The sequence below is a fragment of the Scophthalmus maximus genome, chromosome 4 (genome assembly GCF_022379125.1).
Source record: "Scophthalmus maximus strain ysfricsl-2021 chromosome 4, ASM2237912v1, whole genome shotgun sequence".
NCBI lineage: Eukaryota > Metazoa > Chordata > Actinopteri > Pleuronectiformes > Scophthalmidae > Scophthalmus > Scophthalmus maximus.
Window position 1 is genome coordinate 21,824,987 of NC_061518.1, and position 16,546 is coordinate 21,841,532.

The following is a 16,546-nucleotide window of genomic DNA, read 5'->3' on the forward strand; positions in this document are numbered from 1 at the left end:
ACCATTTAAATGTCTCGTTATAGAGTCTCATTGTTACATTTCAGCAGGGGTTGAGATCAGGGTGTCATGGAGTAAATACCTTATTCTTCTGGTCTCACACTAACATGGGCCTGGGGCCTTTGCTCTGCTGGGACTAAGTATGAACTTGTAAAAACACAGCGGTATCACCTCTTGTTGTTTCATGAAATCCAAGCTGGAAGAAGCAGGTTTCTTTCCCCCGAATGAAAAGCTCTAGAGATGTGGCACGGCAAGCGGAAAAATTATTTTTTTTGCTTTACTTTACAAGGTTGTGTCCTCGACCTTCGAACGGCTTTCGAAATTTGACTTCTGATTCTTGGTTACGGCAGATTTGCTGTGTTGAATAAGGGCGAAATTCCCACATGAATCATTTAAACTGATTGTCTAGAACTGTCATGCCTCTAGTTTCTCAGTTCCCCGTTTGTCTGCAGTATATCAAGCACTTCAAATAACTAAATCCTTGTCTTTCATCTGCATCTCACAAGTTGTGCTTATAAATAGCAAGTTTCCCCAGCATTATTATAGTGCAATGCGCAAATAAGGATTGCAGTGTTTTTTTTGTGCCTTGGAAGTCGATAAAATCACAAAACTGAAAATGCTCAGTAGAGCACAAGAGAAACCAGTCTGTTAGCTCAGAGTGCAATTAACTGTCAGGATGTATTTATTTGGTCAGCGCCACAGTTTCTATTAACGTGGTAGAAATTCCACAGCTCACACTGTTACTGTATGTTGGAGGCTGTTCGTCGAACACCACTAGCGTTTGTCGGGCTCTGTGATCAGCGTTTGGTGGGTGACCGAGGTGCAGACATTTGGATTTGGCTCTCTAATTCATGCTAATGATACCTTAAAAAAGGGGAAAAAAGATAGTTGTAACCGGAACAAATTGCATGAATCAAAAACTTTTTTCCCGTTAAAAGTTTTGTGTACAGTTAAACAGCATATTGCTCTCTTAATTCTGCAACCGCTTCACTGTACCTGCACAATCTCCAACAGAATATGATTTATAGTTTGTAGAAAGCTTTGAAGGGGAGAGTTCCCCTTGCTCGCACAGGTGCACCCAGCAGTCAGCAGCTGAAAACACAAACGCTCTCAACAAGTCTGGCTTTAACGCGCCTCAGACCTCAACGTGTCACCCTGTGCGGCACAGCGGCCATGTGCCGGAACTGTGTCAACCCCGATAGGTTTTGGCCGGATTATAACGGATAAAGTTGTTGAAAACAACAACAGAAGAAAGGATGAAGAAGAAAATAAATAAGCAAACATATAAAACAGGAACATTTGGGGAAATATGCCTTTTTGTTCGCATGCAAAGAGTGAGATGAGCAGAACAATAGGAGCATGTGGTATAAAACCACAGAATGTACGGAACAATAACACAGGGTGTGTACGGTACCACAGAATGTGCGGTACAGTACCACGGAGCCTGGTAGAGGTCCCAAAATACCATCAAGTCTCTGGATACCACAGGAATTAACCACAGGAACATGAGGTACTAGAACCACAGAAATTGTATAGTGTCTTACAAAAGGACATTTGCGTGTGTTGGCACTTTGATGTCCATTAAATATGAGGTTACAGCTAGCAGCTGCTTAGCTTATCGTAGTATATCATAACGACTGGACACGGGAAGAAAATCAGGCTTGGCACTTTGGCAATGAAAATAAAATCGAATTTTGTTTAATCTGTGTAAAACCAAATTCTAGTTTTCAGGAGAATGACATTTATCTCATCTGTGTAATCAATGATATAATATAACTGAAATTTGCTTGAAGGCATATTTTGTTAGCCCCTGACGGAGGTGGTTTTTCCAGTCTTCACATTAAGCTAAGCTAACGGAATGCTGGCTGTAGCTTCTTGCAATTATGTTACACGGTCACATGCAAAGTATCAATCATATCATTTGACTTAAGTAAATGAGAGCACAGATTCCCCCAAATGTTAAACTGTTAAAAGGAAACAAGGAAGTAAAAGATTTGAACTTGAATGTACTGAGAGGACATTACAGGAGGTTAACAAAGACCGTGTAAATGTTGTAGACTATACAGTACGAGTTATCAAGATGAGTTGCAAATGCACAAATGCTCCCTGATGGTAATAGTAATAGATCTTTCTGAAGTAGACTTTCATTTAAAAAAAAAAAATTCCCTGTCCCATGTGACCTCCATCGTCCATACTTACTGTAGATGAATGTAAATAAAAAGCTGTGTAAGCCGATGTAGGTGGGTTTATGTTCAACAACGCTGTAATCCGTCACAGCAGAGGGGGACCCTGCTGCAGCGGCACCGCGGCCCAGCCGGGCGGAGAGAGCTCACAGTGATCGGTTTAATGGGAGAGAAATGGAGGCTATGTCTGGAATGCCTCCCGACATGGCCACGACCTCCTCGGACAGGAGGGATTACAAGCTGTGGGAGAGGACGGTCCTTCTTTCCTCAGACCTGCTGATTGGCAACATCACAAGGCCACAAAGGGAAAGGGTCAGTGATTTGGAGGCGCTGCCCTCACCGTTTTTTTCTGCACATGCAGACTTCAGAAGGTTACCAGACCCCCAAAGTGACAAATACTGTAGATTAGGAAGGGGAAAAACACTTAGTTCTTTGCATGAGAACCTCTGTAACGTAGTCCTTCAGAGTAAAGGTGAAACACTTCATCTTATAAGAGTACAGGGCTTTCTAAAATCCATAACCCACTGTATGGCTTTGGATTTTCCAGCATGCATCATCACAGTATTGGAATCAGAGCCCTACCCCTGGCAGGGATCTACCCCTGTTGCTAAATGGGGACCACGTGCAGACAAAAATCTGATATATGACGGTGAAAAAAAGTGTTCGTAGTTGGAACTGCATTCCCCAGGCTGACGTTTAATTTACACCCTGCCAGCATGAGGTGGGGAACAAAATGGAGAAAATGTGTAAATCTCCTCAGTGAAACTGCAAATTAAACAGCTTTAAAAAGATAATGTGACACCTTCATCGTGAATCAGGCAGCACCATGCCTCGTACAGCTGTGTGGCCTGGGACAAGCATTCCTGCCTGCAATAAGTCACACAGAGGTGGTGGTAGAACACACACAATGGAAAAGACAGGATTATTCATCATTCTAGTCACACTCGGGGGAAATATTTGATGTCTCGACTTGACTTTGGAGGTGACGCTGTCCCAAAGGGAACAGAGACGGGGCGACTAATGGGCCCAATTTTTCTCTCCACAAATGGCACACCGAGCCAAAATGCCCAGGTCTGCTCTCTGTCCACCCGGCACCAGGCGTCCCGAGATAATCGCCACACTTATATTAAATGGACAATGTGTTTCTCGGGAACGCAGGGCTAATCAGATGGACTGCATGAAAAATTATGACAGGCAGTTCTAATCAGAGCGGCACACTAAATCTTACTGTTTGCCCTGTATGTGAGGTCTCACTACCACACAGTGTTAGCACATGTTCTCTGTGTGTGTGTGTGTGTGTGTGTGTGTGTGTGTGTGTGTGTGTGTGTGTGTGTGTGTGTGTGTGTGTGTGTGTGTGTGTGTGTGTGTGTGTGTGTGTGTGTGTGTGTGTGGGGGGGGGGGGGGGGGGGGGGGGGGGGGGGGGGGTTATTAGACCAACCAGGTGTAATACTGCAAAGGCTCAAACTGCTAAAAGAAAAATAACTGGCACTCACAGCATCAATTATAGGCAGCTGCACAATGCATGGATCGCCTGCAATAACTACAGTCACAGCAACACATTTCCATCTGAAGAATTGGGTGGAGTCAAAGGCATCGCTGAAAGTATCTGAAACACAATCCGAAGAGGAAAAAGAGAGAGAAAAGATGTGAGGCGATAGACAGAGAGAGCGTCAACAAGCGCACAAACCAAAAGGTGAAAATTGCGGAGGGTGTCATCCAGAATGAGATGAATGAGGGACATCAACTCTGCCTCAAACAGACACGAGAGAAGCAGGTTGAAGTGTAGAGGCAGTTTTAGGGTCGAGTTTGATGAATGAGCAGAGAAGGAGCAGCCGGGGCTGAGCAGCAGGACAGGCAGGCTTAATCTGGGAATCAAACTGGGACAACGGACGGGGCCAGAGCTGGGCGTGGTAATGGCAGGGGAGGCAGGTACCACAATCTGGGGCAATCCGAGTTAACTTGGAACAGCCGGTTTCAGGTAACAGACTAACGAGAACCAGGAAGTTTGCCAAAGCGTCAAAACCCACTGGTAGATGGAGCGATCTGGTGACGACAGGAGGGATGAGCTGCGGTCATATACTGGTGGAGATTGATGATGAGTAGCAGCTGTGTAGGTGAACCCTGCCACACACACACACGGACACACACGGACGGACACACACAAGGACGGACACACACAGACACACGGACGGACACACACGGACGGACACACACAAGGACGGACACACACAGACACACGGACGGACACACACAGACGGACACACACAAGGACGGACACACACAGACACACGGACGGACACACACAGACGGACACACACACACGGACGGACGGACACACGGACACACACGGACGGACACACACAAGGACGGACACACACAGACACACGGACGGACACACACGGACGGACACACACAAGGACGGACACACACAGACACACGGACGGACACACACGGACGGACACACACAAGGACGGACACACACAGACACACGGACGGACACACACAGACGGACACACACACACGGACGGACGGACACACGGACACACACACACGGACACACACACACGGATGGACACACACACGGACACACACACGGACAGACACACACGGACACACGGACACACACGGACGGACACACACATGGACGGACACACACGGACGAACACACACACACGGACACACACACAGACACACGTATTTCCATTTTAAACTTCTTTTAAACTTTGACTCTCCTTTGATGTCAAAGGGAGTTTGCTCCTTTTTACTGCACAGGTTTTTTTTTACAGATCAATGTTTGACATGAAAAACATGATGTTCAATCAATGATGAAACCGAAACTCAGTGACCAATTGGGGATGCCTAATCATATTTCAGTCAGGACCACTTCTTCGTCAAATAAAAAAAAATCTTTATTTGATATTTGCGATGATTATGTTTGGTGGTATGGTACTGTTCTGGGTTCTTCCCTGCCCTTCCACGCACACAAATGGAGAGCCTGGGATAGGGAGAGCACACATCCCTATCCTTCCATGAGCCTTCATGGAAAATAAGGTTAGCATAGAGAGCACACCTCCCCACCCTCAATGTGTTAACATGGACAGTCGGAAGCAAGGGGGGCAGCAGCCAAGACAAGGGATAATTGCGCTTATACTTTAGTTATTTCATGGAGCATGGCTGAAAATGATAGAGGAAGCCTGAGCAAATAAGCCACAAAGTACATTGTTAAGCCAGCAGAATCACAGAGCACTCATCTATGATGACCATCGCTTCACGCCGGAGGTCACGTTCGTAAGCAGTTGAAGACCAGCGACGCACAACCTTGAGCGTTGATATGGAGCTATGGTGGATGCTGTTGTTGCTGCTGCTCATCTGCGGAGCGGACTGGCAGCATCACTGTTCCGGGCTCCTTCAAAGCAGACAATGGCTCTACAAACCAGCCGTGAACCTTGAACCAGTGCTGTGGTCAAATGCTTCATAAACAGCAGTTGTAATGCCTGTTACAGTCTCCCCCGGCTCAGGGAAAATATTTGACAGCGGCAGATTATTTCTGTTATACTTCTCAAAAGATGGGTTCGACCCGGGCAAACCGACTTTGGATGCCCGTGTCTACAATAGATGCTGGGATTGGGCTTCTCACATTTGGAGAGATTGCACAGCAGGAGAAAGAAAGAGAAAAATCAGAGATTGCACTTCCCTGCGTCTCCGCGTGATTGTGGTGACGTCATCGATCGATCGGTACCCGGTGTCGGCCTCGGTCATCATGGCATCTGCATATTGTATCTGCATACCTCCCTCTCACAAACAGGCCCGGCAGTCACACTTACACAACGGAAGAGGCTGTTTGTCATTGTCTCTCCAAAACGGCCTGTTCCTGCCACGGCCACACATTTTGCTGCCTGCCAGCTCGAACCTGTTCCGTTGCAGATCATCTCCCCAGCAGACACCTGGTAGGAGAGCACAGGTGTGACAAGTAACATTAGCGACAGTGTGACAGTGAGCCGGCATGAAACAGTACCAGAATGTCACGTTTATGCAGGAAGCCGGACCCAAATGCAACTGGCAATTTAAAGTAATGATTTAGTAAATAGAAAACAAAACAAACTTACAAATTTCCAAAGTAAAATGAAAAACAAAATCCAACCAAGGGTGTCCACAGATGTAGTATGGGAATAAAGGAACGGAACAGAACAATAGCCAAACAGGGAACGAACAGGAATCCAAAAACACTAACCGACTGGGGGGGTGGGGGGGAATCACAGGAACCACAGACTGGGGGGGAAATAACAGACGAACAAACAAAGACAAAGGGAAGCACAGAGACTAAATAGACACAAGGTGGGCGGGGCAAATTGAACACAGGTGAGACACATTAGGAACAGGTGCAGACAATCACAGGGGCAGCAGACAGGAAAAGCAAAGACACCAGAAACAAGACACGGGAAAGGAAGTGAAGCAACACAGGGAAAGGGACTTCAAAATAAAACAGGAAACTCAAGAAGACACAAACACGGGATAAGAAAGATAACTTAACCAAGGCAAAGAAAACACTTGGCACTTAAAGCGGCACAAGAAATGGAAAAACAAATGAAAGTCCACAAGAACTTAAGTTCCTGGGGGCAGAATCATGACACCAGAAAGCAGAAAACCTGGAAAAATGAAGTGGCGGAATGGAATTGTTCTCGCCCCCGGTGCTCATTTCAAATACTGTCCTGCCCGTAATTCTCTACAACAGACCTATTTTTCACAGCAGCCATTTTAACATGAAACGGTAAAAGCGGGTGTTAGATTTGTCACCTACTGAACAGTACTTTCATTAGTACCACCTGTGTTTACCCTGTTTCATGTCACAATATCTGAGGTGAAAAAGGTTTATTAGCCTCTCAGAGAGTTTGTACTGTACCTGCGTACATGCACCGATTAAGTATGTGCCTCTGTAGTCACAGAATTATAATCACTATGCTGATTCTCATTCATCCAGGTCATAGTTATGCAAAGGACATTGAATCCGGAGCAAGTGGACTTGGTTGTAGATTCTTAAAAATAAACGTTTCACCACTACGGTGGCCCCGAGAGCTCACAGCACTGCGACTTAAGGAAACACACGCAAATAGACAAAACCAAAGCAAATTAAGAAAACAGGATTTCATCAATTTGACAACACATGCGCAGCATGTAGAAAACGCACTGCAAATAGACCGCAATGAAACGGAAGTGTTTCCAGAGGACACGCGTCTGGACACGCTTGTTGTTGCAATGTCAAGGATAAATCAAAGACACTTGCTTTTTCAACTCGTTTTCCAACACCACTGACGTAAAGAGAACCTTAATAGTGCTGTGAGTCAAAATCCGCGGCAACAACAAGCGCGTGTCCAGACGTGTGCATCACTTTTAAGTGTCCTCTGGCAACACTTCTTGTCAGACTTCTTGCGTAAGCAGCCAAGGTTTTTAGTTTTGAAGGTTAGGTAAGGAAAGACACAAGCGATGGTTTGAAGAAACTAACTATTTGGCTTTTTTGTAGGAAACAGGATACTATGGATATAAAAAAACAAAAGACTTTGTACCCCAAACCATGTGCCGTCTTATAAGGCACGAGAGCTGAAGGTACAATCCCTTTTTTGGACTAACTCAGGAGTTAACTTCCAGCTGCTTCCTCGGATCAGGAAACAGGACACAAAACCCAACTGACCCTATTTCACTGCTGTATCAAATCTGCGGTGTTGCAGAACTGCACTTGGAAGGCGACAGCAAGAGTTAACATTTTTCACCCTTACACATTAAGACATCAGTTGAAAAGTGCCCCTCTAATCGCAACAGGGTGGCTGATCTGAGTGTGGCTTTACAATCCACATTAAAATCAACACGGGTTTCTTGGTAACCACATGAGTTTGCCGGACGCCCACTTTCTTGTTTGTAAAGCAACACCAGCTCTGTTAATGAGGAATTATCAGTATGACCGGAACACGTCTATGGTCAATCAAACTGGTCGGTTGAAACATACCTGTTGTTTTACAGCTTCCTTTTACTCGCCTCGCTAACAGAATACATGTCGGAAATATAAGACAGGCCTGCAGTGTTCCCATGGTCACTGACCCCAATAAATAATAAAAAAAAGCCCCCTCCCATAATGTCCTTTATGAGGACCACTAGCCACTTGTCCATGCAGATTGTTACAGGTCAAAGCTTTGAGACCCAACGCAGCTATGTGAGATGCAATATAAATAAATACCGAGCCAATTGGACTTCAGGCAACAAATAAATTCTGTGGTCTTCAACAAAGTGGGCTTTATTCTATGGAGCAGGCGGCGTGGAAATGTTTAGGCAGCGCTGATGTTAAAAACTGTAAAGGTAGCACTAAGCAGGAGCAGATGGGGACAGTGGGCAAAGCTCTTGTGGTGAAGCCCTCAAATTGCTCTGCGCAAATGTTTGGCGTCATTATCTGCAGCTCTTTACTGTTCCCTGTAAATTCTGGAGTTCTTGAGCGTCGTCATCGTGGTGATATGCACAAACGCAAGCACCGGGCGAGTTGTGTCATTAGCAAACAATGATTGGAACAGACAGCGATGAATTGGACGCATTTGATCGTGTTAATCTGAAGCACATGGGGACGAGCGACAGCCGGCCGACTGCAGAGAGAGCTGAGGAGGCGGCCGTCGCCCGTCGAGAGCCAAAAGTCTGTAACACCATGTAATTGTCTTTTCTTACTATTTTCCTTTTGAAGTGAGAAAGTGTGTGTAGTCCAAACAGGTTGTGTCCAATCAGATGTGGTAACAATTGGAACAGTAAATCCAAAGGTTAACAGTTTTATTTATTTATTTGGCATGGATTGCACATAGAGGATACATAGCACAATGGGATACTGTTCATCCTCTGATTTGTTTGTTAGCCTGTAAAACTCATTCTGTTGTATAAAAAAAAAATGCTTGTGTATGATCATCTGGCTTCAGTGATTCAGTTAATTTGATAATAAAAAACTCATGCCTTTATTTGTTCGTGTTTTCTTCATAGTCACTGTGTCTCAACAGTGGTTCAAATTGAGACAAAGAGAACTAATGCTCAATTAGGAGCAGTTGCTAAGAAAGAAGAAAATGACTGATATCTGTAACTTTTAGTTCAAAAATGCGCCAGCTGTTTCAATCATTAGCCTGTTTGCCGGTTTCTCGTGTCGGTGGCTGAGAACGTTCTCCGGGCCAAATGACAGAGGAAGAGCCAGGGTACGATGTTCCAGCTCTGTTGAACTGAGATAGCAATTCACACGTGGAGATTGATGTCGTGTGAATTTAATTACATAAACATCGGAGAAAGTGATGTTTTCGTGAGTTTGGCGCCTCTTATGAGAAAAAACAGTCATCCGTGTGTGTGTGTGTGTGTGTGTGTGTGTGTGTGTGTGTGGGGCACAGGACTGTGAATGAGTAGACACATCTGTGTGGTCTGTATCGCTCTGCAGCGTGACATTCACCTCCCACGGCGTTACAGAGCAAAGGCAGGGAAGGAGAGGGGTTAATACGTAACAAAGGGGTTAATAGGATCTGGGGCGGACTCTTTCAGGTCTTTAAGTACATAGTCATGACAATAAACACAAAGTCTGTCACACGTAGTGCCTGGTTTAACCAGAACAATCGAGTGCAGCTTCTAATCTTTGGCTGGTCTCCGTATGAGATATGTGTCACATCATCTCTGGTCATGGTGCCACGACTTTGATCTGAGGATCCTCATTAAGGGGATTGAGACTGAGGGGAACAGAATGAGCTGTGATCTTTGTTTAATTCAAAACAACACCCTGTGAGAAAGCTGCGGATAATAAAGTCCTTGCAGTTTTTTTTTGTAAATCAATGTGTAAAAACGTTGGAAGCTCTTGCAGATGGCTTTCTGTGCATCACATGTTGCGCCTGTAACGTTTCACATAAGATCACTGTCACAAAATCATCTGACTTCCATTACTGGTTTACTCCTATTTATTTATTTCCCCTGGCAGGCGAACAGAGCAGAGGTGATGCAGCCTGGGAGTGGTGCGCACGATCGTGGAGCAGGCTGTTAGGACTGGGGACAATAGCTCAGCAGAGTCGAAAAATACGGCTCACACTGTAGCGATTAAAAAATTAAAGATACTGTGCATGTGTAGCAATGTATGCCATTGTCAGGGCCAAGTGACCAATCCACTGTTTTTGTTATCATACTGCTGTGCCTTTTCTTCCCCCCACAGTTAACAATGGAGCAAACATGTGATGATAGAAAAACTCCCTGCATGTTTCATATTTCTTTTTTCTCTGGAAATTTTTAGAGTTTAATTTGCAGAAAAACTGCATTTCTGACTTGGATCGTGTAAATACTTTTTTCTTCTTTCCTCTACAAGATGGGCTGACATCTCAACAAGGTGCTTATAACCCAGAGACCACCAGTCAACATTCCTGACACCAACATCCTCAGACACTTAATCTTACGTATGTATGCCTATATATATATATATATATATATATATATATAGAGGCAAAATCAAAGTAATACCTTAATATTATATTTAAATGTTCTGCCTTCACATTTTCACCTGCATATTTATACAAAATTGAGATATGTAGTCAAAGATTCTGCAGTAATGGTGCTTTTCATCTCTCAGAATATATTGTATGAGAAATCAGTGCCCTTTTTATGAACATCAAAGGACAATACCTACAATTTTGACATGAAACTCATTCCGCCGTGTTCAGATCAGTTTTTAATCTGGACTTTTATCTATTTTTCATTTCTTCCGAAAGATAGTGGAGAACACAAAATGTGGTCCTTGAATTCTCCGGGGCTTGAAACACCACTAACAGCTCCGTTTCGCAGCATCCTCGAACCCTGCCCACATTTTTTGTGGAGTTCAAAAAGAAAAGCATTTTCGTGCGGAAAAGGTCCGTCAGCAAACACAACAATGGAGATAGTTTGAACAGAAACGAGTGTCATGTGTTTTCGCTTAACGTTGCCTGGCCTATGTTGTTTACACGGAGAGCAGAGAGGCACACTGAGTCCAGCTGCTCGGGAACATTTGGGCCTCGCGCTCTTTAACACATCTCCACTGTAGCTCTCACCGGCCGCCCCACGCTGTCTCCCTGAATGCACAGCAGGGACGGTTTGGTGGAGTGCAGATCTGTGTATCGTCATGTGTTGTGTATGGTTTAAGGCGTGTTGTGTTTTCCAACACGTTCCAAGTGTTTGGTTTCTCTCTAAAAGGGAAGGGAAGTCTAACTTATTTTCTCATCCCAGATTGATATTTTTTCTTCTTAAACGTCAGGCTACAACCTAATCTGATTTTATTAATGTATAACCCGATGCCGTTTATCATTTTCGAGATAGTGAGGAGAGTGTTGCACTTCCCCTCGACGTCAGGGGGAGCATAAATGTGACGTTTCCTCAGGGGCAGAGTGTTCCAGAGATTTCCAGAGATTATTGGGAGTCTAGTGGACCGAACCAAAAAAATGTAAACCCTTAATTGTGTAATTTACTAACTGAAGTTGCTCTGCAAATAGCGAAGAATACGTTTCAGTCCCCTCCAAAAGAAAAATCAAATTACACTTTTTTTTCTTCTTCTGCCTGTGTCCCTGCAGCCTGAACAGCATCCCTGTCTGTTTGGATCCTGCAGGCATTTGATCTGTCGCCGACGGACTTGAGACCTTTGACCATGCTAGGATTTCAGGGCTCAGAGCAACTTGAGACGGAGGAGCCGAAGTTCTGAACTGGCACGAGGAGGCGTGAAAGCTGGTCAAACCGAGACGGCGCGTTCATTAATCATGGTCACAGAGAGTTCTGATAAAGGAAAGGAGGCAGAACCGATGTCAACTGTGGTTCTCTGATCCTACAACAGGATTGGGCTCCAGATGTGGGCGCGGGCAGTCTCACACACACACACACACACACACACACACACACACACACATTTACGCACATTGTATCGCATGGAACATCACAATCATGTAGGATTTTGCCCTCAAAGACCGGAGAGGCCGGGTGTGTTTGTTTTGACATAATGTAGCTCAATTGTCGTATTACTGTATTACTGCAGTGGAGACAGCAGCTTTCACCTGGAGACTGGCCTTTGAAGCGGTGTGTGTGTGTGTGTGTGTGTGTGTGTGGTAATTGGACACTAGAAATCGAAACCAGTTTTCCTCTGTTTGATGAATCAGTTCTGCGTTCATTCTGTGTTCACGCACACACACACATCCACCCACCCACCCACACACACACACACACACACACACACACACACACACACACACACACACACACACACACACACACACAAACAGCAGGTTTACTGTCACTCCAGCAGAAGTTTTACCCCAGAGATCCACTAGAGGGAAACATTGGAGCAGTTTTATTATGACTGATGGATTAATTTTCATAGTTCTCCTCATTCCGATCAGGAAATCATATGCTTAATGTAATGGTGCGATGGTGACATATATGGAGATAGAGTTATGAGCTGTTCATATTGAAACACATACACACATTGAAATGACATTTACGCTCCTTGTTGGTTTGTCTCTACCTTTCATGAAAATATTGAAATTCCTGTATGACGTGAGCCATAAACAGCAGAGCTGTGGATGTCCGACCCCTCAGGGTACGTGAGTTCAACTGTAATTAAAATACTGAATTAAAGCTGCAGTTTGCCACAGCCAGAAGACTCTGCTGCTGTATTGCTGCCTAATCAATGATAAATCTCTGGTGAGACATTTAAAGCCCACACTTATAGGCTGTAAATTGTGAGACATATGTCATATGCATAGAGAAGATTGAACCCCCAACCCCCCACATGTTCCTCAGCCTGCACTGAGGATGTAACTTATGACGTTTGAGCAGAAACACTGGATCCAATCAGAGGTGAAGGCTGAAGAGCAAGGCCGTACTGCACTGAGAGAATATTGAGTTTCACCCTTGTCAGTATTGAGACACACCGACGGCTCACCACTGTACCTGCTCTGCTCACGCCAATTTGCCTCTTATGTTAAAAGAGTAGCAGGGAAGATGAAGCTTTTGTTTTCCTCCTGTCTGAAGGTTTTTGGGAACCTGAACAGGGAGATTTTGAAAGACGGACAAAAAAGGATATATCTTAAATCTCTGACCAGTATTCAGGGACTTTTTAGAAAGTTAAGGAAAACAATAGTGGTAATTCACAGTACCGTGTTTTGTCACTTCTAATTGGGGTCACGGTGCATACATCTTTTTTGAAAAACAACGGGATGACGGGAGGGGTTACTGACGGCGGCGTGCACCCCTGGGGATAAACCTCTCCTATTGATCTGGGTGCGAGAGTGGAGACGGGGCACAATCGATACACGTCGTATGGCCAAGATGTGGGGAGACACAGCGAAGGTGAATCAGCTCCTGGGTGGACGACAGCACTGAGGTAATATGCACAACTGTAGTTTATTTATATATGTCGGTCATTTGTTCCATATCTGCTTCACAGCCGGAGACTGAGCTGCCGCGCCGCTGAGCTTTGGGGTTAAATGCGAACATCAGCAACAAAAATGCTTACATTCTCACAGTGACAATGCTGACATGGTGATGTTAAACTGGTGAGTTTTCCCTGTTTAGACTGTTAGTTTAGCATGCAAACATTTTTGCTTTAGTGCTAAATACAAAGTACAGCTAATGCTGATGGGAATGTCATTCGTTTGGGGTCTTACACTTAAGATACTCTAATACATAACCATGGGATTGTCAAGGCAACTTGAATATCATTACCAAATTTAATAGCAATCCATCGAATATTTGTCAATATATTTCAGTTTCAAAGGAAAGAAAGAAAGAAAGAAAGAAAGTTCATCATTAAACGTCTGTGAGAGTCTGAAGGAACTCGTGGTGGTGAATACTTCAAAGTGATGAGACTGTGTGGGAAGTTGTTTCTGTAGTTGTGTCTCCTGTAGCGGACACAGAAAGTTGTTTTTAATGCGTTTGTCAGAGCCCATCGGCCGAAAAAAACGGTATGTGGATGTTACACGGCCTCAGCATCCAATTTAGTGGAGTAAGTATCGCAGAAAAGGAGGATGTGCGCCCCCTGCCCCAGAACGGAAAGGCCCCGCTGTCTCCTCAGATGACAGCAGGTCCACAGTGACAGGCGGTAAATGTCAGACCGTGGGCCAAGCGAAGGCAACCAAGCAGCATCAGTCTGGAGGAGTGAGTCACACAGATGCATGCTGCGGTGTCGTGTGGAGGATGTCGGGGACGACGTAGGTTGAAGATCATTAGTTGCTGAATCATTGGCCACGCTTAATGGTTAACAGTAATAGTTTTCTATGGGCGGACAGGCCAGCGGGAGTCGGGTGGTCCGCTTGACGATTGGGCTGACAAACTATACAGTGTTGAAATGCAGTTGAAAATCAATTGGTACATGTGTCTTGATCGACGTGCGATTAGTGGTCCGGATGGGGGTGGGGCGGGCCGTTTTGATATCATCAAGGCTAAGCTATGGTACCAAACAGCCTAACATATGTCCCTACCCCATAGCCAGTTAACTTTGGCCAACTTGGGTCTCCCACATCCCTTTTCCCACCACATTATAATCCGTAACGTGGGCTGAGAAGTTAAGGGGGAAAAAAAAAAGGAGTCGCTTGAGGCAGACTTCGCCGACTTTTCTTCTTTGTGCTGCTGCTATGACTACCAGTGGAGACGGCAGTGAGGATGCCTGCGGCCGCAGTACTACTGAGTGAGTGAATGGGCTGATGAGACATACAGCAGGGATGGCAGCCCTCTGAGTCCAAGCAAACAGTGACGTGGTAAGACTGATGATGATGATGATGATGATGATGATGATGAGGCTTATTTGGCCCCTAGCTTTTGAGCTACAGTATATCAGTTGCAAATGCAGGTAACAGGTATCAATTATGAAGGCTTACTGTTTTCTGTTTCATTAACCTCGAGACTAACCACAAGTTGGATTTTTTTTTGTGTCGGTTATTTAAGCAGAAACTGCTCAAACAAGGGACTGATAGGTGATTTTAGTTTTGAATGTGTACATTGTAATGGCTCATTTTGTGATGTACTGTACTTGCATAAAATTCTCAAGAAGATGTGATGCTTTTTCCAGAGAGTGGGCCGCTCCAGTCCGAGCCTGATAGTTTCCCATACGAGCGCCATGAGTAATGCTTGTGCCGTCACAACAAATTAAAAAAAAAAAAAAACTTTGTCAGTATTGTGTGTGACAGTGTATTTGTGCACTATTTCTGGAGGTATTGACTGGTTGCCAGCAGGCAGTCAGACAGGTGAATACACAGGTAGACTATCTTGGCACATTTGGATCAATAGTGCCAGGATAGTTCACGGTCAGACCAATGGAGGGATTGTTCAGGGACTGTGAGTCGTGAACTGCTGCTGGCTGGACTGGACAGAGCCAGCGCTTGTTTTCAATGACTTTTCAAGTCATTTGATAAACCTTCAAAAAGATATCTATATCTGTTCAGAGTAAATGATCTTTTCCCATCTGAATAATTTGCTTATATTTGTTTTTACAAATAAATGTTGATAACAAGATTTTAAAGTCATTGTGGTGCAGATGCTGTGGAGTACTTTTCCAGGTCAGGACCATTGCAGAGGTTTATTTGCTCCAATGAGTGACGCCTTGATAGTGGGTGATTTGTTTTAGATTAAGTCTCCGGCTTTTTTCTTGTCTCTTTCACCTTCAAACCTAATGACGTAATAAGAAACTGTGCCAAACTGTTCTGTTTCTCACCAACTGACGTGGGAAACCTGTTTGTGAGTGGCAGAGTCACACCAGGGCCACACAGAGAGGAGACGACACACTGCAGTTCAGACAGGTGAGCAAGAAAATCTCATTTACTTAGCCTCACCCAGAAGAGATCAGAGGACTGAAGGCATGGGGACGTGTGTCTGTATCAAATGCTTTGCAGTTTCATGACAGGATTTTTTTATTTCACACCCTTCACACTTAACAGGATGCGCAGTATTTTGTGCTTTCATGTTTTAAGGGGTTTAACTCCCAACCATTACAGAAGCCTTTTTAAAAAAAAAAGATTATACTTATAGGTTGAAGATAACTACAGTTGGCGGAGGAAAACACAAAACGTACTTGACCTGCTCCTCTATACACGAACCCCAGGCACATCTGGAGCTCCTCTAGATCTCACTTCATGGACATGGAAGAGATGGTTCAAGCCAGGAGACGGTGCAAATTACAGGGTGAAGAAAGGACCCGTGAAATTGTACTGAAAGGAAATGGAGAAAAAAAAATAAGTTGTATGGGAAGCGTGACTTGATATGATGAGTGTAATTAAGTGCAAGAATTTGTTTTCCATCCAATGGGCCCGTGTACAAATTTCCACATTTTACACATTGTAATGGTTTTCTGACTCACAAGACGTGACTTTTTA

At 44.6% G+C, this 16,546-nt stretch overlaps 1 long non-coding RNA gene across 1 annotated transcript; it reads right to left on the reverse strand.

The window, feature by feature from the left end:
• Positions 1-700: 700 nt before the first annotated feature.
• Positions 701-4,407, reverse strand: LOC118302388. Its single transcript, XR_004790531.2, has 4 exons — positions 4,208-4,407; positions 3,674-3,786; positions 2,197-2,453; positions 701-861 (listed from the first exon to the last, which is right to left on the reverse strand). It is a non-coding gene; the product is annotated as an uncharacterized LOC118302388 (long non-coding RNA).
• Between the last annotated feature and the right edge of the window lie 12,139 nt (positions 4,408-16,546).